Here is a 12,486-nt window from a genome sequence, read left to right as displayed (position 1 = left end):
AAGGCAAGACTGAACGATAAATGAAACAGGAAAGAGGGATATAGAAAGGAAGAAGGAAAGAAAGATTGAAAGAAAGGAGTGTGGAGTATGTAAATGATGAGACAAGAGACGGAGATGGGTCGAGTCAGCTTTACTCTCCACTTCCAAACAAACGAGTGATACTCGCACATGAGTTCAAATCGAAACTGACGTAAACCGGAACTGTTTATCTTAAAGGTACAGTCCCTTGAATGTGAATGTCTCACACAGTAATTGTGGGTCACCACACAGGCCCCCCCAGAATTCACCCAAACGAACAGGGCCAGACCGAACAGGTAACACACAGAGAACATCGGACACCCACTAGCGTTAAACAGAATACACTAGTACAAAACAGTCCCTAGAAAAATCAACGCCTAGGGGGGCGGACCAGGCGGCCAGAACGGCTGCGCCTAACAGGAGAAGGGCAAGAGGCAGGAGCAGGTGTCGAGGCCGCCGCAGGATCAGGGGTAGAGGCTGCCGCAGGCGGGCGCCCCCGCCGCGGGGGCTGAGCCAGCTGGAGCGGTTCGCCAACATCCACATGAGCAGGCTTGAGCCGGTCTATAGCCACCCGCTCAGGCCTGCCCCCCATATCCACAACAAAGTTCTTAGGCCCACCCTCCAAGACACGGAAGGGCCCATCGTAGGGGGGCCGCAGCGGGGTACGGTGGCCATCGTGGCGGATGAAGACGTACTTGGCCGACGGTAAATCCCTGGGAACGTAGGACCGGGGGAGGCCATGGCGAGACGTCGGAACGGGAATGAAAGCGTCCGCAATGTCCCGGGACGCAGCACGATGGGAGGCAGCCGACCACGGGGCCGTGGCGTCCGGAAGAAACTCCCCAGGGACGCGCAGGGGCTGGCCGTACACCAGCTCTGCCGACGAGGCCTGAAGATCGTCCTTGGGGGCGGAGCGAAGGCCCAGCATAACCCACGGGAGGCGGTCAGCCCAGTCGCCGCCCGTAAGGCTGGCCCTGAGCGCGGCCTTCATGTCCCGATGAAACCGCTCGCAAAGCCCGTTGCTCTGTGGGTTATAGGCTGTGGTGCGGTGGACCTTCACCCCCAGGACCCCGGCGACCGCAGTCCAAAGCTCCGACGTGAACTGCGGCCCCCGGTCTGAGGAAATGTCTGACGGTGTGCCGAAACGGGCCACCCAAGCCATAACGAACGCCCGGGCCACCTCAGCTGCTGTAGTGGAGGACAGGGGAACCACTTCTGGCCACCTGGTGGTCCGGTCCACCATGGTGAGGAGGTAGGTGTAACCACGGGAGGGTGAAAGCGGGCCCACCAGGTCCACATTCACGTGGTCGAAACGCCTCTCCGGCACTTTGAAGAGTGCCAAGGGGGCTTTGGTATGCCGAGTCACCTTCGCACGCTGGCACGCCACACAGACAGCAGCCCAGGCCCTGACGTCCTTCCGCAGGCCCGGCCAGACGAACTTGGCCCCCACGAGCTTGGCAGAGGCCTTCACCCCAGGGTGGGAAAGGCTGTGGATCGTGTCGAACACCTTACGCCTCCAGCCAGCAGGCACCATGGGGCGCGGTTGGCCAGTAGAGACGTCGCAGAGGAGCGCAGTGTTGGCCGTGCCAAACACCACATCCTCCATTAGGAGTGCCGTGGGGGCTGTCCTGTAGGCCTGCACCTCAGAGTCAATAGCCTGATCCCCAGCCATAGCTGCGTAGTCGAGGCCCAAGTGGACGGAACCAACAACCACCCGAGAGAGGCAGTCGGCTACAAAATTGTCTTTGCCGGCCACATGCTGAACGTCGGTGGTGTACTCCGAGATGGCGGAGAGCTGATGCTGCTGTCGACCAGACCATGGCTCCGAAGATTTCGCCATGGCGAACGTCAGCGGCTTGTGGTCAACAAAAGCCGTGAACCGACGGCCCTCCAGCAGGAAGCGGAAATGACGGGTGGCGAGGAAAAGAGCCAGGAGCTCCCTGTCGAAAGCGCTGTATTTCCTCTCGTTGTCGCGGAGCTTCCTGCTGAAAAAGGCTAGCGGTTGCCAGGCTCCGCTCACCCACTGCTCACACACAGCCCCCACGGCGTAATCAGAGGCGTCCGTAGTAAGGGCAACAGGGGCGGTCGGAGACGGGTGCGCCAGCAGAGCAGCGTTGGCCAACGCGGTTTTGGCAGCATCGAAGGCAGCCGTCATTTCCGTGGACCAATCCAACACGTCTGCAGGCTCCCTGCCCCGCAAGGCGTTGTACAAGGGGCGCATGAGCTGGGCCGCATGGGGAAGGAAACGGTTATAGAAGTTCACCATGCCCAGGAACTCCTGCAGGGACTTCACAGTGCACGGACGTGGGAAACTGGCGATGGCATCCACCTTGGCCGGGAGGGGAACCGCCCCCTGCGGAGTGACGTGGTGGCCGAGGAAGGTAATGGATGACCGGCCAAACTCGCACTTGGCCGGGTTGACAATGAGACCATGCTCACTGAGCCGACCGAACAGCTGCCGTAGATGCGTCAGGTGGTCGTCCGCGGACGCACTGGCAACAAGGATGTCATCCAGATAGACGAACAGGAACGGCATGTCCCGCAGCACAGAATCCATGAGGCGCTGGAACGTCTGCGCTGCACCCTTGAGGCCGAAAGGCATTCTCAGGAATTCAAAAAGTCCAAAGGGCGTGATGACCGCCGTCTTGGGGACATCCTGCGGGCGGACGGGCACCTGATGGTAACCGCGCACCAGGTCCACCTTTGAAAAGACGGCGGCGCCAGCCAGGTGGGCGGTGAAATCGTGAATGTGCGGTACCGGGTACCGGTCGGGGGTGGTGGCGTTATTCAAGCGACGGAAATCACCACACGGACGCCAACCGCCATCAGCCTTGGTCACCATGTGCAGGGGGGAGGCCCACGGACTTTTAGAACGGCGTACGATGCCGAGGCACTCCATGGTGGCAAACTCCTCCCTGGCGATCGCGAGCTTGGCAGAGTCCAGGCGGCGGGCCCGTGCATAGACCGGGGGGCCAACCGTGGTGATGTAGTGCTCCACACCATGCTTAGCCACAGCCGATGAAAACGTTGGCGTGGTGATGTCAGGAAACTCAGCCAGCAGGCGTTGATACAGGTCCCCGGTGGCAAACGTGTTCGCAAGACAAAGCCCCCCCACCCCCCCCAGCGTGCAGGGGAACGAAGCAAAGGAGAGGGCGTCGATCAGGCGGCAGTTCGTAACATCCACCAGCAGTCTGTATGCGCAGAGGACATCCGCCCCCAGGAGTGGCGTAGACATGGCAGCCATGACGAAATCCCAACCAAAACGCCGGCCGCCAAAACACACATCCACATACCTCGTGCCGTAGGTACGAATGGGTGTGCCGTTGGCGGCGTCCATCGGGGGGCCATGGCCGCCAGCCATAGTGTCCACAGGCGTTGCCGGCAGGATGCTGCGCTGAGCCCCAGAATCAACCAGCAGCCGCCGGCCGGACAAGGTGTCAGTGACGAACAACAGCCTGCAGTCCCGACCAGCGCTCACAGCTGTTAATGAGCGCTGGCCCGGGCTTTTCCCGGGGCCCCAAAACTGCAAGGCTGGCGACACTGCTTGGCTTTGGCCCCGAACCTGGCGTGGTAGCAACAACACCCGTCGTCATTCTGTCGGCGGGCGGTCACAGCGGCTGCGGTGTCCGGGTCGTATCCCTGCGGCGGAAACGGGGCCGATGTGTGCTGGGGGGGCAACAGCGCATGAACAAACTGCTGCCTGTTGGCGAGGAAAATCCTGTCGGCCTCTACAGCCACCGCCCGGTAGTCCTTGGAGGCAAAGAGGGGTGAGCTGGCCAGTGCGGTGCGCACGGGTGCTGGAAGCTGCCGCAGGAAGATGTGGGCGAAAAGGAAGGAGGGATCCGCCGAGCCCAGCACAGCCAGCATCCTCTCCATCAACTCGGACGGCTTGCCGTCGCCCAGGCCGTTCAGGGAAAGCAGGCGGTCCGCCTTCTCCAGCTCCGACAGTTCAAAAAGGTTCACGAGGAACGCCTTGAGCGCGTCGTACTTGCCGACAGCTGGAGGAGCCTCCAACCGCGCCATACACCTGGCCGTCGTCGAGGCATCTAAGGCTGCTACCACGTGGAAATACTTAGTCACGTCCTGTGTTATTCCTCTCAGCTGGAACTGGGCTTCGATATGCTGGAACCACGACCGTGGGTTGTTCTGCCAGAAGTCCGGTAACTTGACGGTGGCAGCATAGATAGCGCCGACGTTCGCCGCGTCGATAGCCGCACCGCCAGCGGCGGCCGGCGCCGCGGCGGGCGCGTTGTTATCACCGTCGATGTGAAACATTTTACAGTCGTATCCAACTCGCGTCGGGGGTCACCAATTGTGGAGTATGTAAATGATGAGACAAGAGACGGAGATGGGTCGAGTCAGCTTTACTCTCCACTTCCAAACAAACGAGTGATACTCGCACATGAGTTCAAATCGAAACTGACGTAAACCGGAACTGTTTATCTTAAAGGTACAGTCCCTTGAATGTGAATGTCTCACACAGTAATTGTGGGTCACCACAGGAGGAAAGAAAGGAAGAATGAACGAAAGAAGGTAAGAAACAAACAACCAAAGAAAGAAAGATAGAGGAGGTAAGAAATAAAGAAAGAAGGAACAAAAGAGAGAATAAAAGGAGAGAAAGCAGCAACAAAACGAAATAAAAAAAGCAGGAAAGAATAAGGAGAGAAACCGAGAAAGAAACAACAAATGAAAGCCAAACGACATAAAGAGAGTGGAATTTATTGTTAAATATACTGTTTGGTTGTGGGATGTGCGTCACAAAAACGAAAAGAAGGGGATAAGAGGATCCGTGGCATTGAACTGTTAACTGTTACTGTGTGTTGCGGGTTTGAAAAGCAGGGTAGGTAATACAGCCACCATCTCTGCTGACCTAGTACCCAGGAGTGCTGGCTTACAACGCTTGCTCTCGATAGACCAAGACCTTGACAACAGCAATTGCATCCCATGGGAAAACGATGCGCTCAAAACAACCAGCTCTGTCTTTGCCAGCCAGCAGGCATACGTTTGCCATGTCAATGTGTCAGCTGTAGTAGCTGGTTATATCTAATACTTGAGAGCTGACCTTTCATAAACAGATGCATGCGTTATTGTCTGGCTTTATTCAGATCGGTTTCATTCTTTTCGGGTTTTAACACTGAGTGTCAGTAAACTTGTTTAACTTTTATTTAAATTGTATTCATTTACATTTAGGGCATTTAGCAGATGCTTTTATCAAAAAGCGACTTACAATAAGTACATTTGTCATAAGAAGTGCATCAATATATCGCTGTCGGTACAGAAAGGATGTTCATAGAACCAAGTGAAAGTACCACAATCGCTAGGCTAATCAATTCCCCGTGTTACAGCCATGATAGCAGATACTGCAGTTGCTACACAGATTAAGTACTATAATACAACACAATACAGTGTACAATCCCAGCTAGCATGTATATAGCGGACCACTGGTGGCGTTAGGACGGCAAGCCACCGGTGGTATGCCAACTGTGGCTCGACATCGGACCACTGACAGTTACAAAACACACATCGGGCCATCGGCGGATTTTGGTAGGTAATCCGCGATGGTGTGCGAGTACAGCTGCACTGTCAAGGCGGTGGCATGTCACCTTCGGACCGCTGGAGGCCCGCTACTGTTACCACTGAGTTAGTTCGCGCATTCAATACGGCGGCTTGCCACCCTCGGACCGCTGGAGGACCGCTAGACTCTACCCGTTTAATAACGGAAAATATATTTTCCGTTATATAACGGACGCCAGCATCAAGACTCGATCCAGACATAGAATGACTAGGTAAGTAAAACATCTCTTCTCCATATCTCCACTGTTTTAATTAAATATACCATCATTTTCACCCATATAAAAAAAATAAAAATGTAGCCTATTTAGACCGTGTCTAAATAGTCTGTTTCCTAAATGGACCGCTGGAGGCCCGCTACTGTTACCACTGAGTTAGTATCAACCCTCGCGCATTCAATATGCGCGAGGGTGGCGGCTTGCCACCCTCGGACCGCTGGAGGACCACTAGACTCTATATAACGGAAAATATATTTTCCGTTATATAACGGACGCCAGAATCAAGACTCGATGCAGACATAGAATGACTAGGTAAGTAAAACATCTCTTCTCCATATCTCCACTGTTTTAATTAAATATACCATCATTTTCATATATATATATTAGAGCTGTCAAGCGATTAAAATATTTAATCATGATTAATCGCATTAATGTCATAGTTAACTCTAATTAATCGCAAATTATTTTTCTATGCTAAATATCCCTTGATTTTTTTGTCCCATAATTCTTCTCATTTTAATTCTCTTATCAACATGGTGCATCGGCTTGCCTTGTGCAAATGATTTTTTTATTGATAACAACATTGGCATATACACTGATCAAAACAGGACGATACAAAAAAAGAGCCTATAGTGCAATTAAACGACTGCTTTGAACAAATGTCATTTGAACATAGCAGTCAGGCTACTGCTTCTTTGTTTTGAGCCAAAAAAAATATATATATTATTTTTTTTTTTTTATAAAAGAATTGCGTTAATCGCGCGATAAAAAATTTAACGCCGTTAAATTTGGTTTGCGTTAACGCGGTTAATAACGCGTTTAACTGACAGCTCTAATATATATATATATATATATATAAAAAAAAATGTAGCCTATTTAGACCGTTAGTCTGTTTCCAAAATGTTGCCTTTTTGTTGTGTGGCATCAAACACATACCGGTAGGGTAGGCCTACTGGCTTGTAGAGTTACCGTTACCTCAATCGTTTGACTAATAAATTAGGCCAGTAGGATAAACAAAGATCGTCTCGTATATAAGTGGCTGCGCTGGAATATTTTACTCACACATGATAAATGTAAACAAACAAACAAAACCAATTTGTTTTTTTTTGTTTGTAACGGTTAGTAACGATGCTATCGCGAAATGGGGTATTGATCGACAAGCAGTTTTAGATGTCGTGGGTTGATGGGGCAAAGACAAATCACAGTATGACTTTTTCGAAATTAAGACTACTGGGGCCGGTGTTGTGTCGAGATCTGTTTCCCCGTCGAGATGTGTTGCACCAACTGGGCGTAAGCCTGGTCGTAACTACGCGTTCTAAGTCCAACCTAACCGTTACGCCGGTTGCACCAACTGGGCTTAGCGTTCTTTTCACTAAGACCAGGCGTAAATCCTGCGCCTGGTCTATTAGTCCGTTCTCAACTTATAATCAGTTGTGAATGTTGTTTTAACTATGTTTATATGTTTTATATAGGCCGACACATTAAACAAATCTCTCCTACAGAACCATTCCCGTCTACATGCCTGCTCGTCGTAAACCAGACATTACAAATACATATTTTAATTATATTCGTTTGCAGTGTTTTATTGTTAGGCATTAACACAATTAATGAATGACAATGAGTGAACGAATGAATTATTTATTTCGGTGTCCAACAGCATGTCAAGTAAAATAGTAAACAGCTGTTGTCACGAGGTATCCTAGCAACGCGTTGATATGCGCATACCATGGAACATTCACATGGCCGCGCATGGCTAAAACCGGGCGTAGTTAAGACCAGGCGTAAGTCCCGTTGGTGCAACCGGCGTTAGTTCCATTCTAACGCCAGGTCGTAACTAAGACCTACTTAGCAGTTACGACCAGGCTTAGTTACGCCCAGTTGGTGCAACCGGCCCCTGGGGTTTATGGATGGCGTATGAGGTTTAACACAGGTCCTGTCACCAAAAAATGGTTAATTACAGCTCCGTTTTAGTTTCACCAATTCTGGTAGGCCACCCTCTCTCGAACAAGCCTCGGCTGTTATCATACCCATAGTGCTAGCCCCACACGTTTCTGTTTTGTGTGTGTGTGTGTGTGTGTGTGTGTGTGTGTGTGTGTGTGTGTGTGTGTGTGTGTGTGTGTGTGTGTGTGTGTGTGTGTGTGTGTGTGTGTGTGTGTGTGTGTGTGTGTGTGTGTGTGTGTGAGAGAGTGAGTTGATGCAGCCGTCTCTTGTGAAGAACAGATAGTGATGTGTTTTTTCTCTCTCTCTTTATAGGTGACCAACAACAGTCTGTAGGCATACACTGTAAGGTAATTTAGGAATTTAATTGAATAGGCAACACTCGTGGCACAATGTCCAGTTACTGGAGCAAACGTAGAAGAATAGCTAGAGGGGTGGAAATGGATTTACAGAGCCTCGCTTCCTCTTCAGCAAAGTGTGGGGGGGAAGGGGTATATGAAGTGACAAAGGGTAGTGGGGACTATGTCCTACCAGGACAAAGCAGGACAACAGTGTGTGAGCTGGCCCTTTCAGGACAGAGTAGCACTACAGTGTGTGAGCAGGCCCATGACAATGATGATGATAGTGATGGTGGATTGAGTGATGACGATGATGATGATGATGATGATGATGATGATGATGATGATAATGATAATGATGATCATCATCATGACAGAGACGACACACAAAGTCAGTTAGCACAGTGGGCAGTTAGGAGAAGGATCAGCCATGCTGCGTTAGGGGATCTACTATCCATTCTGTCTGGCAAATTTCATGGGTTGCCAAAAGACCCAAGAACATTACTGAAAACAAAAACCACTCATGATGTTAAAAGTGTTTCAGGTGGTACTTACTCTCATTTCGGTTTTAATGACGCCATTTCGTCTCATCTTTCCAAAAACAACAATCCTTTGCCTTTAACAATACAAGTGAACATTGATGGCCTGCCCCTCTACAAAAGTTCAAATGCCCAGTTCTGGCCAATTTTAGGACTAATTGAGTGTTTCAAAAATCAGGTACAAACAAATAAGGATCCTTTTGTTATAGGAATTTACTTTGGAAATCACAAACCGACAACCCTTGACTTTCTGACAGACTTTGTTAGTGACGTACGTCTTCTGGAGAGAGATGGTTTCTGTTACCAGGGTGCCTCTGTTTCAGTCGCCCTGTCTGCAGTAGTTTGTGGTGCACCTGCACGCGCGTTTGTCAGAAGTTCAAAGGGTCAAACTGGATTTTTTTGCTGTCACAAATGCCATCTAAAGGGAGTAACCTATCAGGGTAGGATGACATTTCCACAATTTGATGCACCTGCTCGACTAGACAGTGATAATTTGGAGGAATTAAATGATGATCAGCATTTCACTGGATTTAGTCCATTCAGCCTTCTGTCCGTAGGAATGGTCACACAGTTTCCCCATGACTACATGCATGTGGTTTGCTTAGGGGTAGTGCGGAAACTGTTGTACTTCTGGATGAAAAAACCATTACACACTCGCATAGGTACACCTGCTGTAAAAGAGGTGTCAACTGAACTCTTGCACTATCGTTCCCATCTTCCAAGCGAGTTCAACCGTAAGCCCCGACCTCTGTCCGAATTTGAGAGATGGAAAGCTACTGAGTTTCGCTCATTCCTACTATATACTGGGCCAGCATGCTTAAAGGGTAGAGTGCCGACACCAATTTATGACAACTTTATGTTGCTGTCTGTGGCCATGACCATCTTACTTAGTGTCACCTTAGTGGGAGATAAGGCAGACTATGCCCACACCCTACTCTTGGCATTTGTAAAGCACTGCAGCGAAGTCTATGGTAGGGAGTACGTTGGGTACAACATGCATGCATTAGTTCACCTTAGTGCACAAACAGAGAAGTATGGAGTGTTAGACAACGTATCATGCTTGCCATTTGAGAACTTCCTTGGGCAACTAAAACACATGATCAGAAAGCCAAACAAGCCCCTAGAACAGGTCATCCGCCGCTTGTCTGAGAGGAGCTTTAAGTCCAGCGAGTGTGTTACTAGTGTGACGTCCAGTCTATCCATCGAGCATTTCAGTGGCCCTGTACCACCTCACATTAGTGCAATCAAGCAGTTCAAAAAAATGACTGTTCAGGGGGCCGTCATCCAGGTTTCAGCCAGTGACCGTTGTGTGGAGCTAGCTGGGGGAAGGATAGTGGTAATTGACAACATCGTAGTTGACAACAAGGCAGACGTCCACATAGTGTTTAGGCCATTCACAAAGCTCTGCAACCTCTTCCACTGTCCCCTTGAATCCTATGAAGTTGGCATCTATCATCTATCTGCCCTGACACCCCAACTGCACCACACTCTAGCTGCCCACATAAAGAGGAAATATGTCCTCCTTCCAGTTAAGGATGGTTTTGCTGGGCTACCAATGGTACACCAGTAGGACTGCTGTTTTTGTATGTTTGCGTAAGTGTGACAGTTTTGTTCAGTTTTAACAGCTGATATGTTGTATCTGCCCATATCCTAAATCTGATGAATGGATTGAATGTTTTAGAAATTATAGTAGATCATTTTGTGTGTCCCAACTCATATGGAATTGCTGTAGCAATTGTTATTATATTATTATATAGGTATTGAGCATTAACATGTCACTATTTCTCCCTTCAACAGACATACAAGATACATCATACAAGAAAATATATTTTTATTTATTTTATTTTATTTTATTTATTTTTATTTATTAAGAAATGTATTTAGTTGTGTCCTTCCCCGAGGAGGGGTTCATTTTTACTGTTCCCAACACATGGATTGCTTCCAATAATAAATGCTACTGGCCACCTTACACATCCAAAGAAAAAGTCAAGAAGGCTGCCTTAGCAAATGAATCCCCTGACCCCCAGACATGGACCTTGTATCCAGTGGTCATACTTAAAGTTAAAGGTAGGATTTGTGTATATTTACACATCATAATGTAGTGTTTTGCTTTGGGAGAAAATGTTTCAGGTTAACTATTGGAATGTTGTTTGTTTGATTTTGTTGTTGTTTGATATAGAAACGTATAAAAAGGCCCACAATTTTTATATGAAGGCAAAAAAAGGAGAGTCATTGGATGCCACCGATGATGATGTGAAAAGAAAAAGAAAGTAAGATCATCATAATTTTTCACAATGATGTGCAATATTATATTAAAAGGGAAGAAAATCTGGTACCACACGGATGTCTTTTTTAAATAATAATAATACTTCTTATTCGGTTGGTTATTTATAGAAAGGCGGAGTATGTGTTAACATGTGTAACATTATGGCATTTATAACTAATCATCAATTCACCAATGATAATACCCTTAACTTTTTGTAATTTGTTTCATCTCAAGGCCAAATATGAAATTTTCCCTGCCGCACTACTCCAGTGAAGACGATGACAATCGGAATCTCCCCCCGCCTCCAAAAATCCCAAGAGCACCAGCAAAAAAAAAATATATTCCAAATTCAGGTTAGTGATCTCTCTGAAAAGAAATTCCATTTTCTTTATATTTATGCTTTGTCATGGTCTCTATCTCCTCTCTCTATCATGGTCTCTTTGACTTTTTGTGCACACACATTTGCCACCATGCCCTCTGCATAGCATTGCTTTGTTCATTTTATAAGTTGCTTTAAAAGTGCCAGTTAAGTGTAATTTAACACACTTTTACTTTTCCAATCTGTTCAACAGAGTTGACCACCGTTACTGCTCTGCCAGTAGCACCACTGCTCTTCCGCTCCAGCCATGCCGGTAAATACATAATACAGTGCACAACAGTTGACAGTCCACACCCCTCTCCCTCTCCAAATGCCAGCTGCTTTGTTCATTGTGGAATGAGGTGTACTTAAATGTGTTTGTGTTTTGGAAAGGTATTGCATTACCTTACTCTCCACCTTTTGCTTTGGTAGTATAAAACATCTTGTTGGTAGTAAAAAGGGAACAAATGTAGCACAAGCCATGCGGATAAATACATAATTTGCTTTATGAACTCTGGGACTTTGTCCATGCTGAAATCCGTGTCGCGTTGGAAACCATTTTTACCATAATCTTAATCTCTTTCAAACAGCATACAGTGAGCCTGGCAGAAGACATTGTGGAGGTACAATCAATTAAATCTTCACCTCTTTTTTACCTTTGGTTATCATTTGGTCATTTCACTCAACACGCCTTTACTTTTCCAATCTGTTCTACAGAATTGACAGGTCCGACCTTTATTTTGCCACCTCCACCACAGCACCCAGCAACATTTTTCAACTCCATCGATGCCGGTAAATACTCTTCAATTGCCAATTGCTTTGTTCATTGTTTTGGACAAAAGTGCCAGTTAAATGTAATGTCATACCATTGCAGTTATCATTTCACTAAACATGCCTTTACTTTTCCAATCTGTTCAACAGAGTTGACCACCGTTACTGCTCTGCCAGTAGCACCACCGCTCTTCCGCTCCAGCCATGCCGGTAAATACATAATACAGTGCACAACAGTTGACAGTCCATACCCCTCTCCCTCTCCAAATGCCAGCTGCTTTGTTCATTGTGGAATGAGGTGTAGTTAAATGTGTTTGTGTTTTGGAAAGGTATTGCATTACCTTACTCTCCACCTTTTGCTTTGGTAATCAGTAATCAGTAATTCAGTAATCATCTCACTAAGTATGCCTTTTCATTTCCAATCTGTTCAACAGAGTTAACAAGTCAGACCACCACTCCTCCGTCAACT

Source organism: Gadus morhua, chromosome 4 (genome assembly GCF_902167405.1).
Source record: "Gadus morhua chromosome 4, gadMor3.0, whole genome shotgun sequence".
NCBI lineage: Eukaryota > Metazoa > Chordata > Actinopteri > Gadiformes > Gadidae > Gadus > Gadus morhua.
The sequence above is the reverse complement of the archived record's forward strand: the minus strand, read 5'-3'. Positions refer to the sequence as shown.